Source organism: Anguilla rostrata, chromosome 2 (assembly GCF_018555375.3).
Source record: "Anguilla rostrata isolate EN2019 chromosome 2, ASM1855537v3, whole genome shotgun sequence".
Classification (NCBI taxonomy): domain Eukaryota; kingdom Metazoa; phylum Chordata; class Actinopteri; order Anguilliformes; family Anguillidae; genus Anguilla; species Anguilla rostrata.
In genome coordinates, this window is record NC_057934.1 from 41,392,135 (window position 1) to 41,412,349 (window position 20,215).

The 20,215-nt window shown below is 40.0% G+C and overlaps 1 protein-coding gene across 1 annotated transcript in view; it reads right to left on the reverse strand.

Moving 5' to 3' along the window:
• Positions 1 to 19,827, reverse strand: part of kcnj12a (potassium inwardly rectifying channel subfamily J member 12a) — a 32,145-nt gene extending 12,318 nt beyond the window's left edge. The window contains exon 1 of the mRNA XM_064322248.1: positions 19,211 to 19,827. The gene's annotated coding sequence lies outside the window, so the exon portion shown is untranslated. The remainder of the gene's footprint in view (positions 1 to 19,210) is intronic.
• Positions 19,828 to 20,215: the final 388 nt, after the last annotated feature.

Sequence of the window (20,215 nt, forward strand, 5' to 3'; positions counted from 1 at the left end):
TTCAACAACCAGCACGAAGCTAACACCAGTCAGTCATCTCTGTGTTTTTGCATGCATGTCTGTGCTTCAGTGTAGCCTACTTCATAGCACCATACATGTGACTGAAGCATTCAGAGACAAGCTGAATCATTGTGATGAAAAAAAGCACGATTTCACGATAGTGATAAAATACTGTGATCTCAATGGAAGGAACAAGGTTTGGCAGTACTCATCCTGAGTAAGTTACCGTCACCAGGCCTGGATGGACCGTCTGGCAATTCGGTGGGCGGATGCATCGAAACGGCGCTTCAATTGTGGAAAAAATACGTCCCCTAATTATATAAAACAGCAAATGTGAAAAATGTAGAAAAACAGAAAACATTTATACAACCCTTGTTTGATTACCAAAAATAACAAAAAAATGTTTGAGCAGATAGATTGATATTCACTTTGACTTCTCATAAATTCTCTCTCCTGGGTTTGGCAGCTGTGCTCCTACATTGCAAAAAAACCTTGCCCTGCAATTTCCATTAATTACCCAATACAGGCGTAAATTAAACTGACTGGTTACAGCAAACTGCTGAAACAATGAGAACAGTCAAATAGATTCAGGAATCCGGTTCTGTGAAATGCTGGAGTGTGTGAAAGTCATTGTGAATGCTAAAACATGTCTATGGGCTCCTGGAGAAAAATCCTTTTTCCCACTAGCTACATCACGACGTGCAGTTTTTCTCCTCAAGCTCAACAAATAATATAACTGCCAGAAGAAACAAGCCCCTTAGACATATAGATTATTATTCCTAGGCTGAAAATGGATGATATGTGGAAAAGTAAAAAATAAATAAATAAGAAAATGGATAGAGAAGCTAAGGAAGAAGGAAGAAGCAAAGTGATGACAGTGCGCTCTGCATATATGGGAGCTATGCAAGGGAGAGTGCCAAACCACAGCAGCGGTGACTAAATTAACTAAAATTGTAAAAATCCTTGTTAAGCTCAACAAAAGGCAAGTTTCACAGCTGTATCCATAATTTAAATATGTGTGACTAGTTTAACAAAGAGAAGAAATTGTCCTCGGTCCCTGTAAGGCTGTGGTCATTTGTGTCCATAATTCACTTGACCTTGTCCATCTTCCCTCTTGGATTCCTCTTTTCTGTGTTATGCTGCACTGTGGCTATCTCACTCTAGGGACTCTCTAATGCTATGTTACTTCCGGGTTTTTCACCTCAATTCAGTTTTTTGAGTTGGGCATGTCTAATGACAAATTCAAGTCCAACTGTAATTATTAGCATTAATTTAAAGAAAGCATGAAATCCAATTCCTACATAATTTTATCACATATTATATCACTGGGGGATGCTAACCCAAAAATTCAGCTTTAAATGAAATGAGCTCTAATATGGCCAGCTAGCTGAATGTGTTAAAAGACACTGCCAGCTCCAGCTCCCGTAATGTTTTCAGCCCCCTAGCAACACCACACGTTGACAGCAGATAATAACACCCTAAAAATGTATTGTGAAAAGGCCAAAATGCAAATGGTATTTGAGAAGCAAAATAAATTATTTATATTTTTATATATATTATATTTTGTTTATATATGTGTGTGTGTGTGTGTGTGCAACACTGAAATATGTGAACAATTACAGTTTTACAAAATGGGCTTAGATTGAAAGTTTCCACTGGCTGAAAACCTATGACTTGGGCTGGGTACTACATGGCTTATGTTCTTGGTTTTGCAGGAGCGTGAGAGGATGTGAAGTAAAATGGCGAAAAGTGCGTTTATGACATCACGTGAAAATGGTCTGAAGCCTAGGTAGTCTAGCATACATGCACCCTGACTTTACCACCTTCTTACGGCATTTCGAGTTGTTTAGCAATAGTGTAGCCTCAGGCAGAGCTCAGTCCTGTGTGTGAGTTATGACGTCATGAATTTAAATGATACAATACGAAATGTATAATCAATTCAGATTAGGGATTTAGCGTTTTTGCGTTTCACGTGTTTGTCTATGCAAAATAATAATTAAACCGGTATTCATATGGCCAGTTATTTAGCTCCAGTTATGTGTTCTATATTGGAACCCCATTTAGACACACACACAAATTTATACAGTATATATGAATAAGATGGCTGTTAAATCATGGGTAATAACCAGAATCCACACCATGGTGTGGGTTTAAGGAGTCACCATAATTATAGGCTATTTGAAAATGGTTTTATATTTCAGGAGTGTGCTTCATCCCCACCAGGTAGAGTGTGCCATTTGAGCTGTTATTCTATAGCAGGGACAGCACATAATCTGGCACGATGAATGTGTACAATTGCATTTTACTCTAATGTGTTGCCATCCGAGCATCACTGCAACAGTCTTTTTTTTTACCAAGAGTCTCAACTTCAATATCCATCCGTCATGTCCGTTCTGCAATTTTGTAGGACATAACACATTAATGCCGAGCTCTCGTGTTACTTTATGTATTATCTTTGTCAACATGGGCATTGATTCAAGCCGTGCGGCCCCATGGCCTCTGGCATGAATTGGGAGAGGGTCTGAAGTAGCTCAGCCCTGCGACTTGCCTCAGCTGTCACAGCGATCCTGTGATGGGCTGCCAAGAGAGTGACAGGAGATAAATATATCAGTGTGGCAGTCAGGCGTATGGCTCACAGCACCTCCTGTCACCCCTGCAATCTGCCCTCCAACAGGAACATGCCCGCGCACTGCATTGATGCCATCGTCATAGGAATTATCCACCTCTTTCAAACCTGAACCAGTTTTCTCCCAAGCACCAGAGCTGAACGGTCATCTCGTCCCACATTCCACCCCACCCCACCCCACCCCACCCCCAACCTTTTAAGCCCATGAAGTTGCTGTTTTCCACTACATTTCCTAGAGAACCTGATAATTCCAAAAAACAGCCCAGGAAATAGCTTTTGGTATAGTACTTTACAGAATTTAATGGTGGCAAATTTTTGCTGAGGAAAACATCCTGAGGAGAGGGGGTATGTTAATTTTGGGACCACTTTATCATACTAGTAGAGATGTGATTTATAAAATGTTGTGGTATCATGTCTTTCTCATGTCATCTAATCAGAACTAAAAAGGTCTCATTTTTTAAAATGTTTAATTGCACAAGCCCTTGTGCAAGTGCTCATTGTTGAACGTCAGACTGGGATATAGAAGTATGAGCCATGTTTATCTATCACTATGCAGACTGCCTCAGAAGACAGCAACATTAACTATGATATGAAAAAACTGACCACTGGAAAGATAAATAATTAACATGTTTACCCCTTTTATACAAGTTACAACAGACACATAATGAACACTTTTATTTTTGTGGTTTTTATATTGCATGCATTACTATGATTTCATTGAGGCTTTTTTAATACCAAACTTTTTTAATGCCAATTTATACTCCAGAAAAGACGACAGATTAGAAAAAATTAAAACTTTCAAATGCAGCTTACAGTATGAAAGTGTACATATAAAACATCATGACATACTGTATGTTGCAAGTTGGCTATTCTCTAGAGAAATACAGTATTAGAAATAATAATTCAGCATGCCAATAAACATATAGATGGTGCCTAAAATGAATACTAAACTTTATAGAAAACAAATCTGTTTATGTTTGGAAATTAACCACAGGGAAAGGGTTTAATGGAGCATATCAGCAATTACAGTACAAGCAAATGCCTCCTGAAAATCTTATAAATGTTTGTCATGACCAGCCGACCAGAAATTTTCTCCAGGTTTTAATTTCTCAGAGAACAACCCAAAGTGCACAGCGGGAGTAAGTTAATCCATCTGTTGCACTTGACTGCAGAGTTGCGGAGTAACACACCTGGGGATTCCTTAATAATATCACAAAAAGCCGAACTTGGCACCTGAAACAATCAGCCCTTTGTGGCCGCTGGTGACGGCCTTCTCCAGGTGCCACAGTATGAGTAGGAGCCTGCAGAGCTGCAGGTGTTCCTCCCTCTAGGGCTGCACTTGCTGAGGCTACGGCTCATGGACCATTGTTTGTACTAGAGATGCCGCAGAAGTCGTTCGACTTTACTTTCAGTGCTTCACTTGGAGTGCACACGCTGCGAACAGCGTTTAATGTGTATTTACCCAGCTCATTTAGCATGGACTACTAGGACCTTGTTGTGGAACAGGCATTCTTACCAGAGTGAAACACAGAAGCCTAGTACAAATCGCAGGAAAGAGCGTTCTTCACTGTTCTTCTTTAAACAGACCCATTGCTCTCTGCCCTCCCATTAACGAGCAGCTTCAGTTCACAGTCCATTAGAGTCCTTTTAATATGCATTTTCTCAAGCCATTTAACGAGAAATCATTAAGCTGTGTGTCAGATTAAGACATTTTTTGCAACTGAGAGCTGACCTCTGGAACTGCTTGATAAATGTGCCTGAGAGGTTAAAAGGAGTTCCTGCTCTGCATCCACTGATTTTATATCGCCTCAGCAAAGACACATTTGTTTATTTCGTTCTTCACGCCATGTTTGGGTGATGCAAAAGTAAATGGAGCCAATCAGTCAGTTGAGTTGTATTAATGACCTTTGCACTGACATGGGCCTCCACAAGTAAATCTGAATACAAAACCACACTCAGCTGTAGAGAAGAATGGCTGACTTTATAGATGAAGCCTGTTGATTCCATGGCTGGCATAATTATCCAGCCTCTATCCAGTGTGGCTTGTTAGACTACATCTTAGAAAACATTTTAAATATGTACTGGAAGAGGTGAGCAATTGAACCTGGGGACCTTCTTTTTCAGCAACAGGTTTCTATAGCCTGTAATTCAGTCCTCCTGTGGCAAGATTCTGATGAAGACTTCCCATCAAGGGTAATTACACGTAATTGCACATCAGTTCATGGATGAATGAAAGCATCTATTTTCCTTTTATTCAGCAGCATTTAGCATAAAGTGTCAATAATAAATAAATTAAAGTTGACCAATATAGCTATATATTTAAATGCTTTTTGGCTTTGTATGTCATTTTATTCATTATTAAAAGAAAATAAATGTGTAATGATATTTTTAACATTCTAAATTCATCAAGAAAGCAAATGGGGAACTCGGACATACCGTTTGTCGTCTTATTACAATGTTCCTGCATATTTTCCAACATGCTTTTCCAAAATATTCCCTTCTCAGTATTACTCATTATACTGCGTAACTTTTTCACTTCCTCAAAATGATTAGGCCTGAAAAAAAGATTATTTTCAAGGACCAAAATAATCATAGATGTGAAAAAAGATGTATTTAACATTTGACCTGAAGAGAAACATTCATTAATAGGTTGATAGCAGTACTGATAAAAGTCTTTGTAATGTCAGGTGTATATCAGGAATGTCATCTTATTGACTATGGAAGTATTATAGCTTCATCTGATTTATTGTGTTAATATATAAAAAAATGTAAAGCCACATTTGCAGGTTTGGTACATTAACACAATTTAAAACAGTTATGTAAATGAAAAGATGCATTTTTATGCACAGATTAAGGTCAAGCTTGTGAATTGTAAATGAAAAAGAGGATTTTAGAAATGAAAGCAATTTTGGGTATTATACAATATGTAACCAATCATTATTTTATAAAATGGTTGATCTTGATTTGGCTATTCTGTTTATGTTAGAAAAGCTTACAGAAAGGTTTAAAGATATTATGTCATTCTCTCATCAATCAGTCAATAAATCAGTCTTTTTATAGCACATTTAGTGCACTTCACAATAAAATAAGAGAAATAAAATGAAAGTAATTGAAAAGTAGTGCACTAACATAAATAAAATATGTGGTAAAAGCATGTAATAGACAAAGAAAGAACAAAGAGCATTACGAAGCACTGTAAGGGCAGGCCAGGCTAAAAGGTATGTTTCGAGTTTTTGTTTAAAAGTGACAGTAGCCTCTAACGCCCCAAGATCCTCTGGTTGCTTATTCCAGAGTCTGAGGCTGTAGCAACTAAAAGCTGCTTCTGTAGGTTTTACTCCTTGATTATCCGGTAGAATGCATAGATACAAGGAGGTCTACAAGATTTTTATTGTCAGAAACCCATTGTTACCATTGTCCCTTTTGCACAAGGTCGGGTTTCTTAAACATTGCATGCTTCTTCCCATAAGACACTCTCCAATGCTACTGTAATTTTACTCTCTGAGTCAAAGCTGAGCTCACCCAAAGTGTACAGATGCAAGTGACACAATATTTATACATCACACTGCAACTGACGAGTGATAAATTGCGCAAAACCTTTTAACATATGATTGTTCAATGACTGGGTAAACAGAATCCAAATTGGGATGCTAGACACAGATGTTAGCCTGATGGTTATGTAACGGCACCGAGCGCTTTGGCCAGCTGGAGGCTATCTCACATTCCTCACCTTGTAGACGTGTTAGCGGCTCAGTCTGACTGGAGATCCTGACAGGGATTACCGACCCTGTGTTCCCACAATGTGTTCCAGGGTACAATAGATCAACAGGGATTTACCCAGAGCGAGCTCTTGCATGCTAAGAAACGGCAGAAACCGCGTTATCTCGACCGCGTTGCCTATTAGTGCAGATTATAGGGACTGCATGTTCCGAAAGCTGAGACCATAACCAGCTAGCGTACACGTGCATTTCCTGATGATGGCGCTAGGCAGTATTCTCCTGAGAAAAATCCTCGCATGATAAACCACCAATTAACATGTGTAATTGTAAATATAAATGTTCTTCCAAACCTTTTAAACCATTTGGAATGTGGATTTATTGAACAATATAGAATTGAATTGTTGACTTCGCCCACCCATGAACATAATAGGTTAATATCCTAATATGTTTAATCTAACAAGGAACATGTTTAATAGGATGCAGCATTTTCTGTCCTCCTTCAGTCCCTGTAGAGGAAAACTGAACACAGAGGTGTAATCATAACAACCTCAAACTGGACATTTCTTTCCTCTATGCAGTATATTCAGTGAGTTGACAGCTGGACCTCAGAAACCTTGACATTTTTAGTTTCATCAGAGCAGCCAGATTGGTGTAAAATAAATGAATGCATGAGTATGGATATTTAGATTGGATTTATTTAAACATTAATTAAACAATATCATATCGTATACAGCATCTAATCACTCTGGCTCTTGCAGCCGGAGCTAGAGGATAATTAAATTCCACAGGTGCTACTCGCATCTGTCCAGACAAGTTTGTCAGTTCAGCAAGATTTGCTGTTCTTTTAAATGGGTTTACATCCATAATTAAGTTCACAAAGTATTCTCGCAAGCTTGTCGATATATCGGCTCATCTGCAGGATGTTTTCAGCAGCGATGTTCAGTGTGCAGTGGAGGAGGGAGGAGGGGATGCAGTGCAATAAACCCCAGCACTCATACCCACGATACCCATAATCATAAGTAAGATGCGCACTTGGCTGAAATCATGACTGAAGGAAGTAATATTGATAGTAAATAGCTAATATCTCAGCATACCTCAAAGATGATTTTGTAGGAGACCTAGTTATCTGCAAATGTGACAATAATGCATTTATTTGATTTACAAATTGAATGAATAAAAGGCAAACAGGCTAATCACGTGCCTTGATTTTCCATCATAATTTTTAGAGACTTTCCCTCATAATGCATTCATCAGTGTTCTTGTGTTTTCTTTTTTCTCTGCGCCCCTACCCCCACAGAGATTGCGTAACTATGCCTTGTAACTACATTGCAGAAATATGTGAATAACTTGCGAAAACAGATTGTTTCTGGTTTTTTGGTGCGTAATATGGGGGCCATGGTTGTCACGGCAGCCAGGCCCTCCAGTGGAGTGTGTCTGTGTGATTTGGTTCCCAGGGGACACCTCTGCATGCCTTTTCTTCCAGTGCAGCAATCACCCAGATGCTACACTCTTGGAGAGGGAACAAAAACACGATCCACTGACATCAGCTGCTGAGATAGCGAGCTCATTCTCTGTATAATCAGTGACAGTACTAATAATGAACGGATAATGATTTAATTAAGCAATAAGGCACGAGAGGCTGTGTTATATTGTGAATATGGTCACGGCTAAAGGACATTGTTAGGGACCACGCCGAAGCAGAGTGCAGCTCCTTTAGCCATGACTATTCACATTACAGCACGGCCTCTCGTGCCTTATTGCTGCTATAATATGGGAATAATATCAGTATAGAGTAATCGCACTCACTGTTTCAGCCTAGCTCTGGCCTACTGCACAGTTTGGAAAAATGCTTCCTGGGGTGGGTGGAGTAGCTGTGTTCATCTCATTTGCATAAAATATTCTCTATGCAAATGATTTCATACAGTGCCGCTGCACCTGGCTCATGAAACTCAGATCAAACTGTCAAACTAGGCATTACAGATCAAACATGAATCAAGATTCAGCAATTACACAGCCTGTTTCTCACCTCCAAATGTCTTCTACAAGTTTTTCCTGTCAAATGCTATATTTTAGAAATGTTGAAATAAAGGCATGGATTAAAATGTTTAGTTATAAAGTAGACATACAAACATGTTTGCAGCTTTAAAAAAAGTGATATGGAGTATAATTACAATCAGTTATTAATTATTAATAAATAAAATACAAGAACATTGTTCTGCCAAGCCATAGGCTGTGGTTCAGTAACATTACACAACAACACAGTAAAAATATTAACACAAGTTAGCTAGCATTTGCTGCCTACAACTGTGCGTCTCGTTAGATGTGTGGACTGCTTTCTACACAGTTAACTTACAGTAGCTTATTGTAAACATTTTAACATGGGTGTGATCATTCCCTGGATATGGAGCCTAACATTATCTTTTGTGTGGAGACTGAAAGCAGAGGGAAGATAATATGAATTTACAGTAAGCTAGCTAAAATGCTTACTCATTTTATGAAACTAACATCACTTCTGAATTTTACAACATTATTTTACAAACCCACATACTTGGTTATGCAAACTTGCCGGGCTTCAGTTTTTTGGTTTTATTCAAACACACAAGTTTGGCTAGTTAATTTTCATTTCGAAACTTGCCAAACTGTGGTTGCACAGAAACTTGTATTTAATTGTAAATCACAGTAAAGGACAAATATTGATTAAATACATGCCACAGGATTGTTTTCTTGTCCATAGTTTGTGAGTGATTATATATATATATATATATATATATCCAGACAGTGTTTAAGGGAAAAGATTTACTGTAACTTAATTTCTCATGGAGAAGATTAGTGCTGAGAATTCCATGCCATATGTGCATTAAATATTCATGCCATTTAAGCTGTAAAGATGCTGGCATGCCAGACATCAACATAAATACACACATAAGCTGATCCCCGATTCCTGATCCCTTGGGAGGGAGGAGCAGGAGGCTCATAAATACTCTTAAACAACGCTTTCAAAACGGGTGCTCCAAAACCACCATTGTGCAAACTTTCTTCCTCAGAATTTACCCAGATATAGAATACAGTGCACTACAATGAAAGTGTAAGCTGAGGAGCATTTAGGAGCCTCCATCTAAAGTTATTTTACATGGGTCTACATGCCGTGTGCATGACTGCAAATCTGCACATGCACACACGTGTGCATGTGTTGGGGAAGTGGAGGGTGGGAGGTGGTGGGTGGCAGTGTGAGAGTCTGGGGTACTATGCTATTCTGGCTCCTCAGTGAAGTGGCACTTAGGAGCACTTATGACTGTGACTGTTCTCACGCTCAGATTACTTTTACCTTTACAGCGCGGTTCTCTCATCAACGCTCACACCCTGTATAGAGTGTAGCAAATACCGTTACATCTGCAGAGAGTGTGACGTACCTATAGTCCACATACTTAATGCCAACAGTAGTTAAAATCAAACGGAACTAGCAATTCCACTGAGGCAGGGTTATTTTACGGTAAATCATACAATAGTTACAGTGAAACATAGTTGTTGAGGATTGTACACTACTCCTCTATGTTTTACATTACTGTATAATATTTAAATGTACGGCTACGTTAAAAATAGATATGATTAACTGCACTCCAATTTATAGGTCTCTACTCATGAAATCTGCAGTATCACTTCTGCAGAGATCCTCCAGTTTTCTGGAAGTAGCCTATTTGTCGTTGCGCTTTTCAATAAAGCCCTGCCAGTTTAGTTGGTGTGATATCAGATTTACAGAGCACTGAAACAAGTGAACGTGAAATTAATTTGTTTAGAGCCGTCCAACTGTACTGGCTTTGTTGGTTTCTGCAAGCTGCGGCTGGTCAAAATCCATTTTATTCTGAAACCGCATTAATACAGCTATGCACTGTTAGGACGAGGGTCACACACACATCCCACCATCATCCCGTCTCTCTTTCATTTTGGGGCTTGTGTTTCGGTGCTGTGAAGCTGCCGGAGGCACTCCGTCCCAGAGGGCTAAATGTGGGCTCTCCCACAGGGCGGTTGAAAAGAGAGAGAAAAAATGAGAGAAAAACTGAATGACGTGCACAAGCAGCCAAATTCGAGTTAAAAGTGGTTCTGTCTGCCTACGGATGTTAAATGCCAGCAGTTAACCTACCAAGTTTCATAAACACCATATCACTGTGCACATTAGAAAGAGAGAACTGATACTCAATTACTGACAACCAAAATAATATTTATCTTCAGGAAATAGCTAAAATGATTTATTGTTTTATTTATTTATTCATGATTTATTATTCCCCAACTGGTCTAAAATTTGCAATACTGTAGTAATTGGCTGAGAAATTTGTTCAGTTGGAGGATTTTGACTGTGAAAAGCATCCTCGTGAATGTAGGCATTGGTAAAAGGATGAGAATCAGAGAGTGGAGTGTGTTTGTGGCCTTTGCAGATGTGCAGCCCTGATTTCTGTTATTCAGTATTATTCAATGCAAACACATTTAAGTAAATTCAATACAAACTCATGTAACTCATTTAAATAGATTCTTGCTACTACTTTATACTCTTTGTTCATTTTACAGAGAGAAATTCATTTTACTAACAATCGCTGTAGACACTGTTTGTGCTACAAATATAGTCTTTTTTCATACACTGCTAACAATAGCCGTAGCAGTGTATGGGACACGTGGGCACTGGACCTGCCGGAACAAGTTAAATGATAAAACAATATGAACCAAGCCTGAAGCCTCCCTCGCCTCTTTTTGTTACGGTATATACTTTTTTCAGGCAATATGAAGGCCACTTGATAATTGCAAAAATATGTGCATTTTAAATAAATATTCGACTGGCACATTTTTGCATTTGCATTTAAAGAGTGAAATTCATAGTCCGATATTTTCTGTTTCACGCATAACTGCAGTTTAGAAGGGGAATGTTTTTCAGAACAAACAGCACAGAATTCTCGCTTGCTCAAAGCTGGCAGCTTTATTAACAGATTGGTGGAGCAGCTTTCCATAGCCTTGTACCCATTGTTACTTGCAGCACAACATGCACACATTAGGGTAATTATTTCAACTGAAATGTTATTAATGACACATCATCTTTTATGCCTCAATTTGTATATAATAGAGCACCTCTCCTAATCAGTTACCGTACTCAAAATAGATTTTTACTTTTTACTTAACCAACTTCAAAATGAGACTGTGAAATCTCAACTGATTATCAGGTTGAATGCTCTTAGTTTGGGAATTCTTAAATATTCAGCCAGGTAATGGAATATCAACATACCTGTGAAAAATATATGCAGTTAATGAATATTGATTTTTATAGTGGTCTATATTAATGAACACACACAATTCTAAAAGTCCAGGTGTGTGTTTGTAGCTTATGATAAATCATCTAGTAAAATATAATTGTGTAACAAATAAGATCAAATGGAGTATTGGGTCTAATTCACTGCTACTAATTAGTGGCTTGAATGACAGTGTATAATCCCTTTTTCCATAATATTCCAACAATAACAAGTTCCATTTGTGTCTATAATCAACTTACTGTACTAATGGACTTACTGATTCTGGAAGAGAGTCATCGTACAATATGCTTTCTCGTAATAATAATGCTCAAGGGACCTAGAAAATATATAAATGGACTTCTTCAACGGGGCCGTATAAACTGAGTCATTCAAGGTGTCATCCTCTGGTAAAGGTGCTGTTTTATTGTGATGGTGCCATCTTTGTCAGGAAATCCCTTCATTAGCTTGTGTGTGAGAAGGCAGAGGGCTGTCTGCAGTGGGCTGATTAAAACTATTTTATGAGCAGCTGAAGGAGCACAGTCCTGATTTTCCCATGGAGTTTGTTTTTTTCCCTCCCTCCCCTATGTGTCTGCCTAATGTTGTCCTGTTACAGATCTCGGTCACTCTTGATTAACAGCCTTACAGAGACTCCAGGACAGTGGTATATGCCTCCAAAATAAAAATGTCTCATGTTGAGCACAGGGCTGTTTCTCCGCAGTTAACGAGATTAATGATGTAATTAACGTGAGAGAAGAGTGATGCACTGTGCACGCAGCCAGAGACGGGAACGGGACAACAGGGCCGAGTCACCTGAAAAGCAGCAGGGTGTGAGCTGAACACCGCACTGTCCTCCACCACCCCATTCATCACACAGGCATTTTTAACCCCCCAGAGAGGAGAAGCACGTCTCTTAGAACACACACTGTATCATAATCATATCATAATCTCTGAGTGCATTTCATCAGCCTGCTCTGAATTTATTCACTTTCAGTTATTAAATAGATCAGGATTATGGCGTTTAGGTTCTCTTCTTATGCATGCTAGTGTCTACTTTCTCTTCCTGTAAATAATGTTAATGCTACACACTACTGGGCAGAATGGCCTGTCTGGTCATCAAAGTATGCACTGTACCTGTTGCACTGATAATGCTCAAGAAATTAAATGCAACATCTAGGTAGTGCAAAACATTTTGAAGTTATTTTAATGAATAAATAGAAAATGTTTGTATATTTAGAAAAAACAAATGCATATACTCCACATACCATGATTATAGATGTGCTGCATTTAGAAGCAAAAGGCCTTCTCAGACTCCTCTGAATTTGAGCTTTATGCCACAAAGTCATGTCAGCAAGCATGCTAGGACACTCATTTAGATGCAACAATTTGATTGCCAGACTCGCTGTGATGGCTGCATCTGGATTCCCAAAATATGTAAAAAGTTGTAATCAAAACATATAAAAAAATATTTAAATAATTCCATGTATTTTCAAGCTAATACCATTACAAAGAGTAATTGTTCTAATAAATATTTTAAAATAAATATTTTGAATTGTCTTTTTATTATGACTGCCAGCAAGCAACTATCGACAGTACATTTCTAAGAAATGAGAGAACTTAAAAAACTTATCTAGTTCATTGTTGGCACATCTGAGAAACGTTAATTCAATTTAAACACATTAAAGTGACTTTTTGATGTTATTTCACTTTTAGTGTAGGTTTCCGATTAGCTCAGATAGTTTTTATGTGCAATGAAGGAAATTTTGATGAATTTGTGATGACCAGTTGGCTTTTATGATGGGTATGGAGGCAAACAGGCATCACCATTTAAAGCACGAAAACAGGTTTCAGTTACCTTCAAAAAGCTGCTTGAACAGTGATATTATCTTTCCAGGGGTTACGTGTATTAACAGATTAATTATATTGTGTTTATTCATCATTATAAACATAAATGTCAGTTTTTATATTGTGTCTGTTCTTTCCTCCTTAGTTCTGAAGCTCAGCAGGCTCTTAAGCCCCATGGGTCCCTGTAGTAATGTTTATTGTTTTATGTTGAGTAAGTGTATTGTCTGCTAGACCATAAGCCCAAAATACACCCAAAATACTGGTATAGTCAGTGTGTTTTGCAAATATCTAAAACGCCATTCATTGCACACCACTGTGTGGAGAAATCAAAACCACACAGTAAAACTGGAATAATACCAACAGGGCCCAGGAACAGAACTTCAGCTGCTTATCTCACTGCATGTGAAATATTGAAAAAGGTCAAACTGACCGCGGTGTTTTGTTGTATAATAACAGAGACATAACAGAGAATGTGCTTGAAAGTACAGTAATTAATTTTGCTGTGTGACTTTTGTCTTAACTTTTGTCACTTGTTATTGTTTCCCATTAAGATTAGATTCCGGCATCTGACAGTGATGTGACATACTGTGACATCTGTCTGCCTGCTATGTGGCACAGAGATTATTTAACTGTATTGTGGCACATTGATTATTGTGGCAGTTTATCTTAGGAGCTATCAGACTTCAGTGAAGCATTGTGGTTATTTAGTGATAATGTGACATGGAACTGGGTTGCAGGTTGCTTGGAAAATGCAAGGTTGGGTGATAACCTTGTACCCTAGAGTGTTGTGCTTAACCTGCTTCAGTAAGTGTCAAGCTCTGTAAAGGAAGAATATGACATAATCATCATTTCCATTGCCAGAGCTAAGGGAATCTGCTGTACAGTACCTTGCAATAAAAATTCTTAAAATGATCCTTTTCTTTATTTTTAAAATTTGATTTGGAGATAGATGTTCCTCGTCTGCTCAGCATTTGGTTATAGTTGTCACTCAGTGTATGACTGGATAGTACATTTACATTTATAGGATAGTGTCAAAAATAAGATAAAAACACAGCTGTGTCTGCATTTCTGCAAACAGATGTGTACGGCACATGCGTGTGTATTCAGTCCAACGCCCTGACACGCTACTCCCCTCCACGTGAATACCGTCACTGATCCTGGGGATTGACAAAGGCTTTATTAGCCTCTGTGTGCTTATTAGCAAGATCTTTTTTTTTTTTTTTTTTTTAGTTTGAGACCATGTGCCCAGTTTGAGATCGCCAGCCCAGCCTAATTCACTCTGCCTCTGGGTGATCAGCAAAGCAAGGTCAGGGTCTCTCCACCTGACTGTGTGTGTGTGTGTGTGCGCATGCGGGTGTGTGTATGTGCGTATGTGTATGTGTGTGTGTGTGTGCGTGTGCATGTGCATGTGCATGTGCGTGAGCACGTGCATGCTTGCGTGTGTGCGTGTGTGTGTGTGTGTGTAGCGTGGGTCATTGTACCACTGGCCATAAAGGACCTCTTTATCTCCCACATAACAAAAGGCACCAGTGGTTTATCCTCCTACTTGTGTGCCTATTGACTCCCTGAGATGCCCGGTCCACCAAAGTGTCTCAGCTGCACGCGCTACAACACGGTCAGTCACTCACGTTCAGAGGCTATGGCCAATGAACGAGTCGCACACTGCAACCCGGTCAAACTCTGCAGCTGCAGCCAGGGCAGTCTGTCCTGAGGTTATAAAAGCCTGTCTGGGCACACCACATTAAGGGGTCCCTGCTTTAGGCAGACACAGTTAGGTCAGCTCTCATGCGTGTTTGCTTGTTGTGTAATGAGATACCATCTTGGGGGTGTGCTGGAGTACAGTGTATGGATTGAAGACACAGAGTTCCTGCACTCGGGTGTCTGGTTACCCACAACACGTGTAACCATGCCCCCTTATTGTGAGCAGCGGTGTCCGTATCATGTTGTGTCCCATCAGTAGTCGGAAAAAAAAGTAAAACTCAGCTATGCACCTGACATCACAAAAGAAATGCCTTCAGGTCTCTGTTAAAGAGCCTTTAGACACTGGAACAAAGATAGAGCCACAAATAAATATATATTTATCTGTAAATGCATGTAATCTATTTGTGTGTGAGCACGTGTGTGTGTGCATGCGTGTGCGTGTGTGATTTGTGTGCATGTGCGTGTGTGCATATGTGTGCGTGTGTGTGGACTTGTGCTTATTGTGGTTTCATGCCTCATGTTAAATCTCTGATGAGAAACCTGTGAGCTGGAGCTGATTGAATACCATACTGCATTTAGATGAACTGGGCTGCCACATACTTTACTGCTGTGTGGGATGTTGAAGCCTTATAAAATGCTTTGGATGTGTTCATGTGTTGGAGTACAGTAGTCCTCTCATATTCCAGCTCTGTTAAAATGATGGGTCTGCCAGACACTTCTGTAGGTTAGCGTATTAGCCATTCATCAAACAGTAATGTAAAGGCTGTCACAGCACAACCAATAATAAACCGCACATGCATTGAACAGTGCGGGATTGTGTCATAAAAGTATGAAGTGTTAAAACAACACTAAACTTTTACACTGATATAATACATGTATTCCTTTCAGTATGTAAACACTGTTGAATTAACACTGACATTTTACTATCTGCTACCTCCGCTGCTCTTGTGTGCGAGAGTGAACGAGTGTGTGTGTGTGGGTTCGTCTCCTTGTGGCGTATTTGTCAAAGAATCTGGCTGCGCGAGGTGTGTGTGAGGGGGCTGTGGAGGACGTCTCTGGGCTTTCAGAATCCCACATGCGGTTGTGACAAACCCACAGTCCTGGAAAAGGAACGAGGCGCTTCGGGTCTCTGTGGGAAGAGTGCGAGTGCACCGGCTCCAGCAGAGAGGGCGCAGGCGCCGCGAGGCGGGGGGGGGGGTGGTCGCGTCAGCTCAGCGGGGAGAGCGGGAGGCAGGCAGGGCCCCGTACTCGCCCGCGGAGCGCCATTTGGGATCTCAGAGCTGCACATCCCCCCCCCCCCCCCCCTTTGGGAGCGAACGCAGGAAAAACACACACAGTCCCGCAGGAACGTTCCTTCACAGCGCTCCCCACGGAGGCCGGGGGTCGCGACATCGGCGGGGAAGACGTTTTCATTGCGTTTTCCGTGACGCATTCCCAAAGCTCAGCGGTTATGTCTGACCGAAAAAAGACCTGAGCGGGAACGTCTTTCTCCCGGAATCCCAGCCACTCCGTCATGGATACCACTCAGTGTAGACTGAGCGGCCTTCAGTACAAGATTGATTTTCCTATAGGTATTTTCCTATGACTCACCACTATATCCCTGAGAAATTCAAATATCCTACAAGTCTTAAGTCCCTTATATCTCTTGGTTCAGCCTTGTGTGAATGAATGGCCAATCCACAGTGTATAAGCTAAAGCAAACTTGAAATTCTCTCATTAACATTTTATACTGTGACCCATTTGACAATGCTCGCTGGTTCAGACGCTACTGAGTTTTTTTAGGAACAGAAATGTACTTTTGACAGCTTCCACTTTTCCCAAATCATTGTAGATAATCTGTTAAAAAAAAAACAATGTAAGCCTGTTCTGATACAGAAAACTGACAATGTGAGATAAGTAGGAGGGGAAGAGCATTTGCTGAGCATCCTGCTCCGGCACGTAATTTGTGTACTTCTGCCTGCTCAGCTCTGTTGGTAGTCGTAAGTGAAACTGATGGATTTTTACTGAAATGGATGGAACTAAAAATAGTTTTCTCGCTCAGTGCCAAAGCCGTGTGTGTGTGTGTGTGTGTGTGTGTGTGTGCGTGCGCGTGCACGAATGCAGGAGTCCAGTGAGCACGAGCGGCGAGTTCTGCTCTGACATTGGGAGCATGCGGGTCTGTACAGTGTGCAGCCATGCACACTGGTTAAAATGACCCATCATACTGTGCATCATGGTGTAGAGGCAGCATTGCGATCAAAAGGGTTCAACGGCATATAGCAATTGAATCGTGATTGACATCTATTTGTTCATAAATTTCTCTTCACTCCTATCACAGTGATGTTTCCACATGACCATCACGCACAAGTTATATTGTTTACTGTTGACATGCTATATAAGTCACACTTGATTTAGACCGTAACAAAAACTGATGAGTTCTGACAATAAGTGTCATCTCCACTAGAGGGCAACTTTGAAGTGCTGTACACTATGTACTGTAAACAGTCTGAAACTTCTGCCTCCTGTCTTTGCTGGACAACTGGTGCTGCATGCGTAGTCAGCGTCAATGCAGAATCATAATGGGTGGACTATTGATTTCACCCTCTTGAGGCTGTAAGTTGACACACCATTTTAGATGGCCCTGACCCTTTGAACATCCATTCTCTTCTAAAGCCACACTGAAAAAAATGCAATAATGGCTGGTGCTAGCTTTATAAAAAATTCCATTTAGTCAGAATGCAGAGTGAACGCCAATCAACATGTCAGCAACTGCATCGAGGCAAAGTATGCAAGGGTTATCTGAACAGCCCACTTTCATCTGTGGTCCCTTGGCCGATATTAAGATTCATTTTAGTATGATTAAAATTAAAGATTGACATTCTTAAAATGTACAAAGGGAAAATGCTAAATTTTTTTAATTAATTCATTAAAATATGTTTTTTCATTCGCAAAATATTGAAATAATTACTGGGAGACCAATAAGACTATGTCTCTAAAAAATTGATATTTATATTTATGATGTGGCATGTATCTAAAAAAAAGTATAGCTTTTTAAAAATCAATATTAACATTAGAACTAAGAACACAATTCTCTACCCATATACCAGTGATATACTGAATAGCAGTGATATGTGGAAATTAAGATAAGGTATATGAAGTCTTTTTGTGTTATGGTGTACAGAATTCTAAAGGGATGGTTAGCTACTGAACAACCTAATTATTCATCCTATCCTAAGTGCTCCATTATTTCATTCATTCATTGTCATTAAAAAAAAAACAGCAATCAGGCAGAACAAGTAGAATTGCTCCTAACCTGTTGCTATTGCTGGTTTCTTTAAATACAGGATCACATCAGATCAAGGATCCTAATAAATTTATTATAAATTATTCTTAAATATGTGAAATATCATATATATACACTGGTTGAATGTAGCTCAATATGGCATTCAAGTATAAAACTTTCACGGAAAAGCTTTAAAAGAATTATAACCACAGTACAGTGTAAGGCTATATTCTGATAAGTATTATAGTACAAAGAAATGACACTGGCACATTCTCTTGAATTTTCAAGAGTAATAATTGAATATGCATGCAAATATGGGCATATTTTGTTCAATAATATTATACTAAATAACTTACAGGAGAACCGCATCAGAGAGGACCTGTTACTCCTAGGTTCATTCCAAGCAGAAATAATCATTCAGGTATCAAGAACACAGCCTGATTGAATACACAAGTGCCGCTGTATTATATGTTAATTTACCTGGCTCCTTCGCAGCCCTGGAGCAGACGCTGCACAGGTTTTCTTGTGGGCAGCCTTTACCTTGTCCTACAGTTATGCAGTAGTTGCTAGGATGCCAGTCTCAGCACCGCACACCTGACATTTGTGTCGAGCTCACCGCGCGCTAGCCCACGGCTGAGCCTTTTAAGTGAAGCCGAACTCTGTTTTACAGTGACAGAGGGATCATGTGTTCTAATGGGTCGCAAAGGCTGTGGACGAGCAGAACGGCATTCGCAGGGGAAGGAAGTTCCTCGTTCGAAAGCACACCGAACTAAAGTTTGCAAGTGCTGCTTACCTTGCGAGTTCCCCCTGGTTCACCCTCTGTAGGTGCAGTATCCTCTTTCTCTCTTCTTCCGGCTAGCCGAACTGCAGCATTTCCTCGCTTAAGGTTCGGCTGGGTCTTTTCAGACTCTCACGGGTAAAACCATTCCATCCATTTGAGCCAGAGATGCAAAACCCCTTTGAGCTTCTTCATCTCCATCAATATTTAATTTTCTCAGTAAGAAAACTTCTGAATCACAATCACTCTCACCCCTGTTTTCTTTTTTCTTTTTTTATGAAAGAAAATAGAAATTAAAAATGAGAAAAGGTCACACTCCAAAAAGCAATCGACACCCCAGAACCTCTGCTTTAGAAGAGGGAACTAGGTGATAATTTCCTGGCATGAAAACCACATGGTATCCTCAACCACTGGGATCCGTCCTCTTTGATCCTGTATGCCTGCGTGTTTTGCCGCAGCGAGCAGAAATCTGCCAAAAAAAAAAAAAAAGTCTCTAAAACTAAAAAGATAGCTTCCACTTCTTCTCTCTTCGTGCTTGCTCTCTCTCTCTATCTTTGCTATCTGATCCAGTTCTGTGGCAGTTTTCAGCCTCTCTCTCTTTCTCTCTCACTGGTGCTCGCTCTCTCTCTCTCTCTCTCCCTCCCTCCCTCCCTCCCTCCCTCAGTGTGTCACAGTAGATGCCATTTGCAGCCACTGTAGGCTGGCTCCACGCACACACACTCTCTCCCACCGCACTGCCAGCGAAGGGCAACCTGATGCGCAAATATGTGCAGGCAAAGCCACGCATCAGCACTACCTTTGATGTTTTTTGGGCACATCAATGCACTGACTCCTGTTGTTGTGATGTTACTGTACACTGAGGTCTGACTCCCATCAAAGCAGCTACAACCTACTCTCTACTTTGAAAGGTGATGTCTGTTGCTGCGGTTTTCCTTGCTAAGTTTATTTTTATGCTTATTTGTTTTACATGTGCTCTATGGAGTACAGCGGGGTATTTGGAAAATATTTCTGTGCTCAAGA